Genomic DNA, 13,158 nt, shown 5'->3' with positions numbered 1-13,158 from the left:
TAATTTTGAATGTTGAGTTTATTTTTAAAATAATTTTGGATTGAAGCATACATCTTGTGTTGGGTTTAAACCTCTAGAATGGTATTCTTCATTTTTCTAATGACTCGTACCACCCTTTGAATATCTCCAGTGTTTATTATAATTTTAAAATCACAGGGTTTTTCTCTCTGGTGCTGATTCTTTGTTCCTGGATAGACCTTGAAGAATCCACTACATTTAAAAATCTAAAATCCTATGGATGCCACATAGTGATTTTTCTTTTATATCACGTTCCAGTGTCAAATAACTTTTATAGTTGGGAACTTTTTCTTGCCAAAACTGAATTTCTCCCCTTAAATTTTAAGCCTATACATCAGAACCATAAAACAAGTCCTGTCTACCCACCTTATATGAAGCTATCATTCTCTTTTTCTCTTGGGATAATGAGATTAAAAAAACAACAACAACAACAACAGGTTTTACAATTTCACTTGACAAATTCATGAGATTACTTTATTTGTTGATACAGTTACATGACTGATATTTGAGTCATCTGTTCAGAGATTTTACCACCTTTAACTGAAAGGGAAGAGAAAGTTCTGTGGTGCTGTGGCTCTGGGAACAACTAGTACTTGTTGAAAAATGCTGTGGAATGATAAAAAAAAAAAAAAAAGCCCAGCAGGTTTTTGAGTACAATTGACAACTTTCTAGGTGATTAAAATTTCAAAGGACACAGATACCCATTTAGATATAATGGACTGAACATGAAATTGCTCAGAGTGTTTGCTTAATTCCTTAGGATCTAGTCTAGACATGTTTCTACTAATGTCCAATAATGGAACATTGTCCATTGTTTTTGGCCTAAAGGCTTTTCTAAATTTCCATTTTCAATGTAAATCTAATTATCAAGAGGATATTAGACTATCGGGGATGGGTTGAACAAACAGGAGGATATAATTGTTGCATATTAACCCTGGCTTTCATTTATATAGACAACGGAGTGTTGGAGATCAAAAACTATGTAAGAGATTGTTCGGTGCCCTACAAGGGACAGAAGGCAAGAACAAAAGCATGGTTTTCACAATGTGAGGAAAGAAACACAGAAATAGAAGAAAAACAGGAATTGTTTGGGAACGATCACTAAATCTAGTCACAAATATTGAACAAAGTCCTGGGCCATGTGGCTAGGGAGGAATTATGTGGAACTGAAGAAAAGAGATCACTCGTTTTTGAGTTCTAACTATTTTGAAAGGCAGCAAGAGCTATACAGATAACTCTTTATGTGACACCAATGCAAAGACACAGCCAGATTTTTATGAAAAATATTCCAAGTCTTTCCTTGAATTTGTAATGACTAGTATTATGGCTTCAAGATTTAGGATTACTGTCATAATGAATAAAATGAGAACAAAATCTTTTTTCGATAGTTCCAGAAAATTGCCTGGAAGGAGAAAAAGAAGCTGTTAGGTAAGAAGACAAATCAATGAGTCAAGGTGGTAATAGGATTTTCTTATGATGTTAAAGTTAAGGCTGGTTTACCTCTTTTGTATTGTTTAGCTGTTTTAAAGACAAACCATTTAATATTCCTTCCAGCTAAAATAATAAAAGACAATCAAAAGTATATTTTCATACTGTGCTTCTTTAAAACACCAATTTTCATTTTCATATTTTCAGTGAACTGAAAGCAAGGGAAGCAAGGCGGCAGAGGGAGGAGCAACCTTGGAGACCAGTGTCTTCTCCGGTCTCATTCCTACTGGAAGGCTCGGTTTCCTCATCTGCAGTGTTCATGCTGTTGGCTTTCACACAGGACTAAAGAACACAAGGATCTGGATAATTTACCTGCTGTTCATTGTCACCTGGGTTACCAAGGACTAAGGGTACAACAGGCAATAATGGCAGATGTGCATGTTATTTCTTGCTGGGGACATGGCAGTCAGATCGCCTACATTATATCTGTATGGAGTGGATGTGAACCATGAAGGATCAGTTTCCTGTCTAATTTAAGACCTGGATTAGAAGGCTAGAGGAGGACCAGTAGCCTCCTTATTCCTTAATGTTGGCTCCTGGGGTCTTACCTTTCTGATAGGAAGAGGGGAAGTCTAAAATAAATACAAGGTAAAAAGAACATTTCTCTCTTAAGTGTTATGGTTTAGATATGAGATGCTTTCCCCCCCAGCTCATGTGTGAGACAATAAAGCATTTGCAGAAGTGAAATAATTAGATTATGAGAGGTGTAATCTAATCGTTGGATGGATAAATTGAATAGTAACTGTAGACAGGGAGGTTGTGGCTGGAGAAAGTAGGTCACTGGGAGTGTGCCTTTTATTTTGTCCCTCATGAATACAGCCCTCCCCCCCACTCTCTCTCTTTCCCCTCCTCCTTCCTGGTTGCCCTGTCCTGGGCTGCTTTCCTCCACCACACCCTTGCCATGATACTCTGCCTCATCTTGGGCACAGAGCTGTGGAGTCAGCCTACCATGGGCTGAACTTTGGGGTCAAAATAAACATCATAAAACCATGAGTAAAAATAAATCATGAGTCCAAACAAACATTTCCTTCTCTAAGTTGTTCTTTTCAGGTCTTTTGGTCACAGCCACAAAATGCTGACTAAAACACTGAGATAGTAAAGAAAGGCTAGATTCAGTCATCCAAATTATGATGATGATTTTTTTCTTGTGCTCTACCACAATGCTGCTACATCTCCCCAGGGCTTCTCATCCACTCGAGAAGGACACATTCCAAATCATGGGGGTGGGAAACAGAGAATAAGAAAAGCAGCAGACACAAAGGCATACAAACAAAATCAGATAAACAATGGTACCAACCGAGTGAAGTATGCTACAAAGAGAAAAATAATTGAAAAAAATAATTAATCTGGAGTCATTTGATTCATTTATTCACCCAAATCTCAGAGGGTATCTATCATGTATCAGACAGTTCACTAGGGACTAAGACAAGGACCGTTCATTCACGGAGCTGACATTTTAGTTTGATGGGAGAAACCATACATAAATGCATAACTGGTCAGTATAGTTTTTAATTGTGGCAAGAATTATGAAGAGAATAAGATATGGTGCTGCAATAGTAAAGGGAGAAGGGCTGAGTTAAGTTAGACTGAAGAGGGAAGGCTTCACCATTCACTGAATACTGATTTGGTGTGTGCAGAATGCTGGGGATTGGCACCCACTGGTTACTACCTCTTTGACCAAAGGGCTTCCCAGCCATCTTTTGTCTCTGTGTCTTCACTTGGGGTGACATCTTCCTTAGTCTCCACCTCCAGACAAAGCTAATCTGATTATTTTCTACTCTTCAAGACTGCTAGGTCAAGTGAGATTACATGAGATCATATACTGTTCAGCAGATATTTATGGCACATCTATATGTTAGGCAGTTATCAATGAATCTCTCCCCCCCCAACACACACACCTTGTGAAGTTTATTGATATTTTTGAAAATATGTTGATTATTACTATTACTTTTTTATTTACAGAAAAGAACAAATTTAAGGCTAGAATTTCTGAGTCCATTTTTTCTTTGTGCTCTGTTAAGCTGGGATTTCAAATATTTGCAAAGCAAATCGTGCATCATATTTATTTAGAGGCATTTTCCAATCCACGTTTCTATGTCTCACATCATTGCTTTACTCTTTATCAGGTGAAGTCACTGAGTGAGGTAAGCTCTCTATTTCAACTTGGTCATTCAGTGTTTTGTATTTCTAGCCTTCTGGTTTATTTCAAGACTTTATCTTGCAAAAAAAAAAATGTCTATGTTCAAAGTTATTTATTATACTATAAGCAGGCCTGAAGCTGTAACTTCTACATGCCTTATGGTTCAATCCACTACCTCAAAACAGCTAGGTGAGTCTATTCATCTTTCCTACTCTTTAATGTATTTCAGCAGACTAAGGAATATTGGTTGAAGATGCAGAAACATACATCTTGTGAGAAAATGGGTCGGCTCACCTTCTTCTACTTTGAGATGGGCAGGCCGCCAAAAACATTCACAGCAATAAAATTATTCCTTAACTTACAATGATTAATGAGGAAAAGGAGCCTCTTTACCTCAGCTAAATTCTACAGATGACAGAACAAATAGGAATGAAGAAATGAAAGTTGCTCCTGGTTTTTTCATGTAGAGGTAAGAATAACAAGAAACGAATGGGCCATAGAATGTCCACTTTACACTAGGTGGGGGAAAAAAAATCCAAATAACTTTGTGCTACTACCAACCTGCAAACTGCCCAAAGGTAATTGAATGACACTTGAGCTGCCTAGGCAAATGACATTTGGGGAGGAAATAGAATCCATTTTTAAACATTTATCCTGTAATCTGTACTCATAATTTTTACAGTGGCAATGACTTTAGGAATACAAAATTAACTCTGCACTTCAAGACTCTTTTTGCTTCCTTAATCATAAGAGAACGTACAGTTTCAAATAAAAAAAAAAACAGAGAACAAGAACTAAAAAATGTCAAGTACAGTATTTAAAACAGAAAGAGGAAAAAAAGAAAAAAGAAAGAAATGACCAGAAAGTATCACTCAAATACCCTTTGTCTCCCCCAATTTAAACAAAGTAAGCTAGGAATTATTGTGAAACTCTATTTTTTTTAAAGTGGGTGCCATTCGTGATTATATAATAGATAAAACACTTTGAGATTGGGTAAAAAGATCCCTTTTGGAAGTCAGAGTGTGACTAGACATTTTTCAGATGAGGGCTGCTAGGTTGCATGACCAGTAGCTAAGGACAAATGGGTGCCAGATAAGAAAAGAGAGTGGATAAGGACTGTGTGGAAGTGACCTAATATAGGAAAAAGATGAACCAAGAAAATATTTCAGGCAGGGATCTTTCATTTCAGCCAATGGTAACTTCTTTGCAGTATATATTTTGGAAAATGTCATTCTCTAATCTATGCATTCAAGATAGGTCACTATGTGTCATTTTTCTGCTTACCTTATCTAAAATAATCAGGCAGGTGTATGCATTTTTTTTACCTTGTCTCTTTTTTTCTTTCTTGCCATATAATTTACTTGCTATCATTAACAAATTGTTTGACCAGACAAGGAACCTCTGACAGGCAGATATATAATTACAAAACATTATTTTCTGTCTCCGTAGCATTGGTTTTCCTGGTATTTCTACTACAGTGATAACCACTATATTGAAAGGGTGCTGATCATGCCCAAGGACAGAGTTGTTGTTGAACAAGTTGGAAATTAATCAATCTGAGGGTCTGTAAAATTTAATTCAGAAACTGCTGGCTTTAAGTTTGAATTTTGATTGTTTTTCTGGGAGCATGGAGGGAATCTTTCATACTCAAGGACAATAATTAGCCCTTGCCTGTCAAAGAAGCAAAATTCTGCTTCATTAATAGACTCAAGAGAGGAGCCTCTCTGAACTTGCTTTACCATCCAGCTGGATAGAGGCAGGATTCAGTAGAGAACCATCTGGGCTGCTAAGGGATTCCGGAGCACTTGGGGAGTTTCCTCCCAAGGACTAAAACATTGCTAGTTATAATTTCTACTATACCAGGGGCAATGGGAACTTCAAAATAAGGGGAAGAAATCAATTCTGAGCAGACAGAATCTTAATTCTCCTTCCTAGCAATTGCTTTCTTCAGAGTGACTTGTTTTCTCCATTTCTCCCCATTAAAATTATATATGAAAGAAAAATATTGCATATTTACTCAAGGATATTGGATTTCAGATAAAGATGCTTCTAATATTTGACTATTCAAACAATGCTGCTGGGCCAAAATTATTTCTATGAGAGTGTTATGGTTTGGATATGTGGTGTCCCCAATAACCTCATATGATAGATAATAGAGGAATGTTAAGAGGTGAAATGATTAGATTATGAGAACTATAACCTAATTAGTGGATTAATCCTTTTGATGGATTAATAATTTGAATGGATTCCTGGATGGTAACTATAGGTAGATGGGGTGTGGCTTAAGGAAGTGTCACTGGGGGGCATGCCCTTGGGGAATTATATTTTGTCTCTGGCTCTTCTTTCTCTTTCTCTGCTTCCTGGATACCATGAACTGAGCATCTTTCCTTCACCATGCCTTTCTGCCATGATGTTCTGCCTCACCTCAGGCTCAGAGCAATGGAGCAGGCTAACCATGTACTGAACCTCTGAAACCATGAGCCCCAAAGAAATTTCTCCTCTAAGTTGTTCTTGCCAGACATTTGGTCACAGTGATAAAAAACAAAACTAACACAAACAGCATAGCAATGAAATATGCAAATGACAATTTCCATTTTTTCCTCCTGCCTTTATTTTCTGGTTTGCTAGTGTGATAGGAATGAGGTAGCTTAGTCTATGCTTTCCAATAAAACTTTCTGCAATGGTGGAAATGATCTACACTTGCATTCTCCAATATGGTAGCCACTACTGGTGAGTAACTGAAATGTGGCTGCTGTGAGTGGGAAATGAATTCTTAATTTTATCTAATTTTAGCTGGTTTAAATTTGAATAGTCACATGTAGCCACCTGCTATGGCATTGACAGAAAGATCTGAAGGCTGGAATAAAACTAGAGGTGATGTATTTATCCACATTTAGAATTCTAGATGCTAGAATTAGAATTATTCAAATGTCCTGTGTTGTCGCTTCACAGAAATGAATTTACTTTGCTTTTTACTTTTTAAACCAAGAGGAACACACATTTGCAGGTAAGGCAAGCAGTTCAGGGAATATGCTTTCATGAACAATTTTACTTCCTCAATTTTATGTAGGAAATTGATCTCTGAGTCATATAAAAGGAAGTATCTGCTACTGAAGAAGATACATCATGACACTCAGTAGTAATTGAACATGAATTTGTCTGAAAGTTGCAATATCTCAGCTTTATTCAGGATTAGGCTTGCTTTTTTTCAACAGGCCAGGAGAACTGTCAAGGTATTAGGTGAAGGGTGTTAGATGAAATGTTCAGCTATGGTGAACTTTCTGCTTTACAGTTGTATCTGCATAAGAAATCAAATAGCAAACATTCAATGTTTTTTTCATTAGTAATTATTACAACAAATTCTGTTATAAGCTTATTTGCCTTTGGGTTAACTTATTATGAACAGCTGAAATATCAGCTCATGGCAAGTACCAGAATCTACTCTTTCAGGATGACAGAGTAGCCTATCTCAGCTGATAAACATGCCAATGTTGTTTATATACTAAATAATTTATATGGTACACAAAATGCTCATATTTATATTTGAAATGAGTTTTTTTGTGTTAACTTCTTCAATTATGTACCAAATATGTCTTTGATAGCCATTCACAAAATGCCTACATTATCTAGGGTTTAATAATGGCTTCAATGCATAAGGCACAAAGCAGCATTTATCTATGGATTGTGGTAAAATGCTGGTAAGCAAGCTTTGTGATGGCTGACAATTTGGGTTTCTTATCCTCATATTTCCTGTCCTCATTCTTCCTGTTGCCTGTGAAGAGGGCACTATTGGTGTGCTGGTTCTCAGAGTGGTTTTCCAGAGCTGGTCATGTACATGCGCACCTCCTTCCAACTTTGTGTTCAGTCACATGCTGTTAAGAGCTTGAAATTGACAGTGCTGGGAATATTCACACCAAGAAATTGTTGAATGCTACCAATCAAGGATGTATAATTATGGGACAATTTCTTGTTAAACATTTACTAGCACAGCACTCGATATGGAGGTGGTCAGTTCAATGCTGATTATAATGTTGGGAATAGAAGGAGTGAGGACAAGATATCAGAGATTTTCATTGTCTTTCTAATCCTGTCCTCATTTCCACTGGCCATTTTCTATATTCCAAACAGGGAGAAAATAATGTATAGGTCAAAATATGCCACACTTTTCTATAAAGCCTTTATCACAAGCTTTGGATAATAATAATTATTATTACAATATTTTTTAAAAAATTATTATTTTGGTCCCAGGGATCGAACCCCAGGGCATCTAATCACTGAACAACATCCCCAGCACTTTTCAAAAAAAATTTTTTTAGCTAAGTTGCTAAGGCTGGCTTTGAACTTGCAATCCTTCTGCCTCGGCCTCCAGAGCCACTGGGATTACAGGTGTGCGCCACTGTGAGTGACTCTGAATAATTGTTGTAAGGCTCATTTAAATAGATCCCCATCATAAAGAGTTGAAATGCTTCATAACTCAAGTTGGGGCATCTCAAAGCTGCAGCTAGACCTTGTCAGTGACAGTCTTATTTAGGATCCTCTAGCTACAGTGATTGCTAAATCCTTTCATATTCATGAAGATGTTTCAGATGAATATCTTACACGTGGCTTTGTGTAAGAATCACAAAGTAAATTCCCAGAAGTTTATGGTAGGAATTGACAACATGGAGAGGCAAATACCTCACCCTTCCAATACTAAAAGTTAGCTGAAGTTCACTAAATTGTGTGCCAAGCTAAGTGATTCTTTTTGACTACTAGGTATGTGTCACTTCTCCTTGTCATTTTAGTATCAATTCTTGCCTTCCTTTTTTTTTTCCCCAAGGACTGCAGTTTCCTCCAGAATCAGGAAATGAAAAGTGGATGAAACTGGGAAAATTGAGACTCCAGGAAAATGGATGAATAGATTGTGAATATCTATTAAATTTTTCACATTCTATCTTCCATTTCCTCCTTGTCAACTTCCTTCTACAAATGTTTTATAAAGTAGGAAAGCCAATTTGGATATGTAGAATATGTAATGTGTTCTTAGCCTAAAGAATTGCCCTCTAATAATATTATTTTAAAAGATATTTTTAGAAAAGCGAAGTGAAATTGCTCTCCAGATTCTAATAAGAGTGATTTGTTATGGCAATACTTTCATTAAAGGGAACTTACTCATTTTTCTTTTCCTCTCCTGTCCTCATTTTGAACTTTGTACTGAACTCTCCTATCTTGTTGTACCATTGCTCTCCTAATTAAGTAAAAAGTAAAAAGTCTCAAAGCTCATGTTCTTCAGAGTATCTGGAGAGAAGATATCAGTCAAGTTACTATCTTACATGAATTATTTCAGAAAAAAACTCTCCCTGTGACTCCCTAGAGAATCTTCCTAACGTACTTCTGTTCTTTCCACAAAAATCTCCTACAACTAGGGCAGTCACATAGGTTGAGATTTTTGCAGTGAGAGTGTGTTCAGGGAGGTGAGGTGCCAAATTCTGAAAATGTTGGCAGCCCTAAAACAAAATTCTGTTTTGGAAGATTTCCCCCTTACAACCAAAATCTTGCTTCAAGTGTAGATCAGCACATGGTTAAACTAAAGAATCCTATAATAGTGATTTTTTTTTTTCATGTGAGTAAGCAGGGTTAGAAATGAGTAAGCATTCAACTTCCCTTTCCCAAGTGGAAGTTCACACATTTCAGAAAACAGTCTACTTTTGGAGAACATGGCAAAACAAACTGTCTTGCTTCAAGGGAAAAGTCCAAACAGGAACACATTCCCTGACAGGGCTTCCTTTCAGAGCTTGTCTTGAGATTAATGGAAAGGCAAGACACACGTACACATGCACACACACACACACACACACACGACAAAAACCAAAACTTTGACAATTTACAAGACTTAAATAAAACAAATCTGGAGATGCTCCTCATAGCAAACAGACAACAGATGCACGTAGGCAGAATATATCCTGGTATTCAGTTTGCTTCCAGACAGGCTGATTTAGGAAGCTTTAAAGTGAATGCTATTTGTTCACACAACTACACCTCTTATCCTAATGTCTACATGGCAGTCAGAAATCCCACGGCTTGAACCCTGGCTTCTCTTTGGCTAAGTTTCAAAATTCTGTTATCTTTATTTTTTTTTAACCTATAAAATTAAGATAAGCATGACACCCACTTTACAGGTTTATTATTGCCATTCTTACTTATTTTTATTTTTACTTCTAAGTCATATTGTGATTCTGTTCATCTGTTTCCATCTCTTGTCCAAACCCAGCTGCCGATCATCTCCATCTTCTGCCTAGAATATTAAAATGACTTCTTACTGGTCTTCTTCTTTCCCTTCTTGAATCACCATGTTTATTTTCTTTATCATAATATAAAGTTATGCTTTAAAATTTATTGTTTTCTTATTTGTGACCCCCTCACACCCCCAACAAAAGCATATAAGCTTTTCAGTGAGGTAAGGAAATGTGAACAACTTTTTCACCATTATATTCCCAGGGCCGTGTGGGGAACACAATGTTAGGCACAATAACAGCTAGACTTACTGAGAACTTACTCTATGAGAGTCTCTATTCCAATGGCATTATGTGTACCAACACATTTATTTCATAGCTTGAAAAGTAGGGATATTTTTGTCCCATTTTACAGGTAGGAATTTATGAGGGCCAAGGTTATAGACTGAGGGAAACTAGCGGTGGAATCCAACTCTATGCTCATTTTTTCAAATCTTGATTAATAATTGTTAAATAAAGGAATGTTTAGTTAGTATATGCTTAGTATAGATCAAGTGTTAAGAAAAGAATGGTATTATTAATAACATTATTATCAATATTGGAATATTTCATTCTCATATGGACTTGCTTCCTCAGAGTTGTAGTGGTCAGGGTATTAGTTAAAGCTGTTGAAAGATGAGTGGGTTGCTGTATAGACTGTGGGAAAGTTCTCCCGAGTTTGCTCTCTGTCTATAAATCCCTGTCAGATGAGCCTTGAGTTGAATCAGCTGATTTGGCTTACGGCTATCTCAAACAGCCTCATTGGACTGTGAATCTTCATTTTCAATTTGAGAATCTAATGCTACCAGATGTTTCGCAAATCTTACTTATAATCAGTGTTACACTTCTATGGAAGCTATAAAATATATTTCAGTGACTGGAAGCCATTCAAAAGATTATCTAGAGATTTACTACTTTTAAATTGGAAGCAGAATAAGTGCCCTGGCTGAGCAACAGAGGAGAAACACCTGGGCTGAATCTTCACCTAATCCCCACGGTTCTCTTGTGTTGGTCTTTCCTCATTTCAATCAAATTTGACCTTGGACAAAAGATTCACATTAATGAAAGGAGGTGAACACACTTTTAAATTTTTAGTTGTTCAATTGATTTGGACTGACACCACATCCAAAAAAAAAAAAAAAGACTAGTTAAGGGGCTGGGAGGCATAAAGAATATTGAGACAGGATTTTACTCATAATAGCCAATATCTCGTTTTAACTCTAAAAGTGAAACAGGGAATCCTGATTGTCTCAGCAGGGTAAAAATGAAGATTTGCAATAACTATAAAAAAAGACATACCTGCAGTACCAAACAGAGTGTATATGCAGGCTGAGTAATCATCTTCTGCAATACTTGAGACCAAAAATATTTTCAATTTTGTATTTTTTTTTCAGAATTTGGAATATTTGCATATGCATAATGAGATATCTTGAAAATGAGAGCCAAGTCTAAGTAGTAAATTCATTTGTGTTTCATAAACACCTTATATGTGAAAGTAATTGGGTAAAATGTTTTTAGTATGTCTGTGTTTTGAGTTGACATATCATATAACTATCTTGAGGGCCTATTTATTTTTTTCTTAATTTGAGACTTCCTGGAGATCTGAAGAAATGTGTTGAGAATGACTGAATCTTTTACTTCTTCTTTTTTTTTTTTTTTTTTAGGTTATAACAGTTATTTATTTATTTATTTATTTATTTATTTTTTTATTGGTCGTTCATAACATTACATAGTTCTTAATACATCATATTACACGGTTGATTCACGTGGATTATGAACTCCCGCATTTACCCCGTATACAAATTGCTGTATCACATCAGTTTCCCTTCCATTGATTGACATATTGCCTTTCTAGTGTCTGATGTATTCTGCTGTCTGTCCTATTCTCTATTATCCCCCCTCCCCTCCCCTCCCCTCCCCTGCCCTTTTCTCTCTCTACCCCTTCTACTGTAAATCATTACTTCCATTTGTATTATCTTGTCTTGCCCCTCCTTTCCTTTTATATGACATTTTGTATAACCCTGAGGATCGCCTTCCATTTCCATGCAATTTCCCTTCTCACTCCCTTTCCCTCCCACCTCTCATCCCTGTTTAATGTAAATCTTCTTCTCAAGCTCTTCGTCCCTACCCTGTCCTTGTTTACTTCCCTTATATCAAAGGAGTCATTTGGTATTTGTTTTTTAAAGATTGACTAGCTTCACTTAGCATAATCTGCTCTAATGCCATCCATTTCCCTCCAAATTCTATGATTTTGTCATTTTTTAATGCAGAGTAATACTCCATAGTGTATAAATGCCACATTTTTTTTATCCATTCATCTATTGAAGGGCATCTAGGCTGGTTCCACAGTCTTGCTATCGTGAATTGAGCTGCTATGAACATCGATGTAGCAGTGTCCCTGTAGCATACTCTTGTTAGGGCTTTAGGGAATAGACCGAGAAGGGGAATAGCTGGGTCAAATGGTGGTTCCATTCCCAGCTTTCCAAGAAATCTCCATACTGCTTTCCAAATTGGCTGCACCAATTTGCAGTCCCACCAGCAATGAACAAGAGTGCCCTTTTCCCCGCATCCTCTCCAGCACTTATTGTTGTTTGACTTCCTAATGGCTGCCAGTCTTACTGGAGTGAGATGGTATCTTAGGGTAGTTTTGATTTGCATTTCTCTGACTGCTAGCGATGGTGAGCATTGTTTCATGTACTTGTTGATTGATTGTATGTCCTCCTCTGAGAAGTGTCTGTTCAGGTCCTTGGCCCATTTATTGATTGGGTTATTTGTTATCTTATTGTCTAATTTTTTGAGTTCTTTGTATATTCTGGTTATTAGGGCTCTATCTGAAGTGTGTGGAGTAAAGATTTGTTCCCAGGATGTAGGCTCCCTGTTTATCTCTCTTATTGTTTCTTTTGCTGAGAAAAAACTTTTTAGTTTGAGTAAGTCCCATTTGTTGATTCTATTTGTTAACTCTAGCGCTATGGGTGTCCTATTGAGGAATTTGGAGCCCGATCCCACAGCGTGTAGATCATAACCAACTTTTTCTTCTATCAGATGCCATGTCTCTGATTTAATATCAAGCTCCTTGATCCATTTTGAGTTAACTTTTGTGCACGGCGAGAGATAGGGATTCAGATTCATTTTGGTGCAAATGGATTTCCAATTTTCCCAGCACCATTTGTTGAAGATGCTATCCTTCCTCCATTGCATGCTTTTAGCCCCTTTATCAAATATAAGATAGTTGTAGTTTTGTGGATTGGTTACTGTGTCCTC

The sequence above is a fragment of the Urocitellus parryii genome, chromosome 14, assembly GCF_045843805.1.
Source record: "Urocitellus parryii isolate mUroPar1 chromosome 14, mUroPar1.hap1, whole genome shotgun sequence".
In the NCBI taxonomy this organism is placed as follows: domain Eukaryota; kingdom Metazoa; phylum Chordata; class Mammalia; order Rodentia; family Sciuridae; genus Urocitellus; species Urocitellus parryii.
This window is presented reverse-complemented; position numbering follows the sequence as displayed.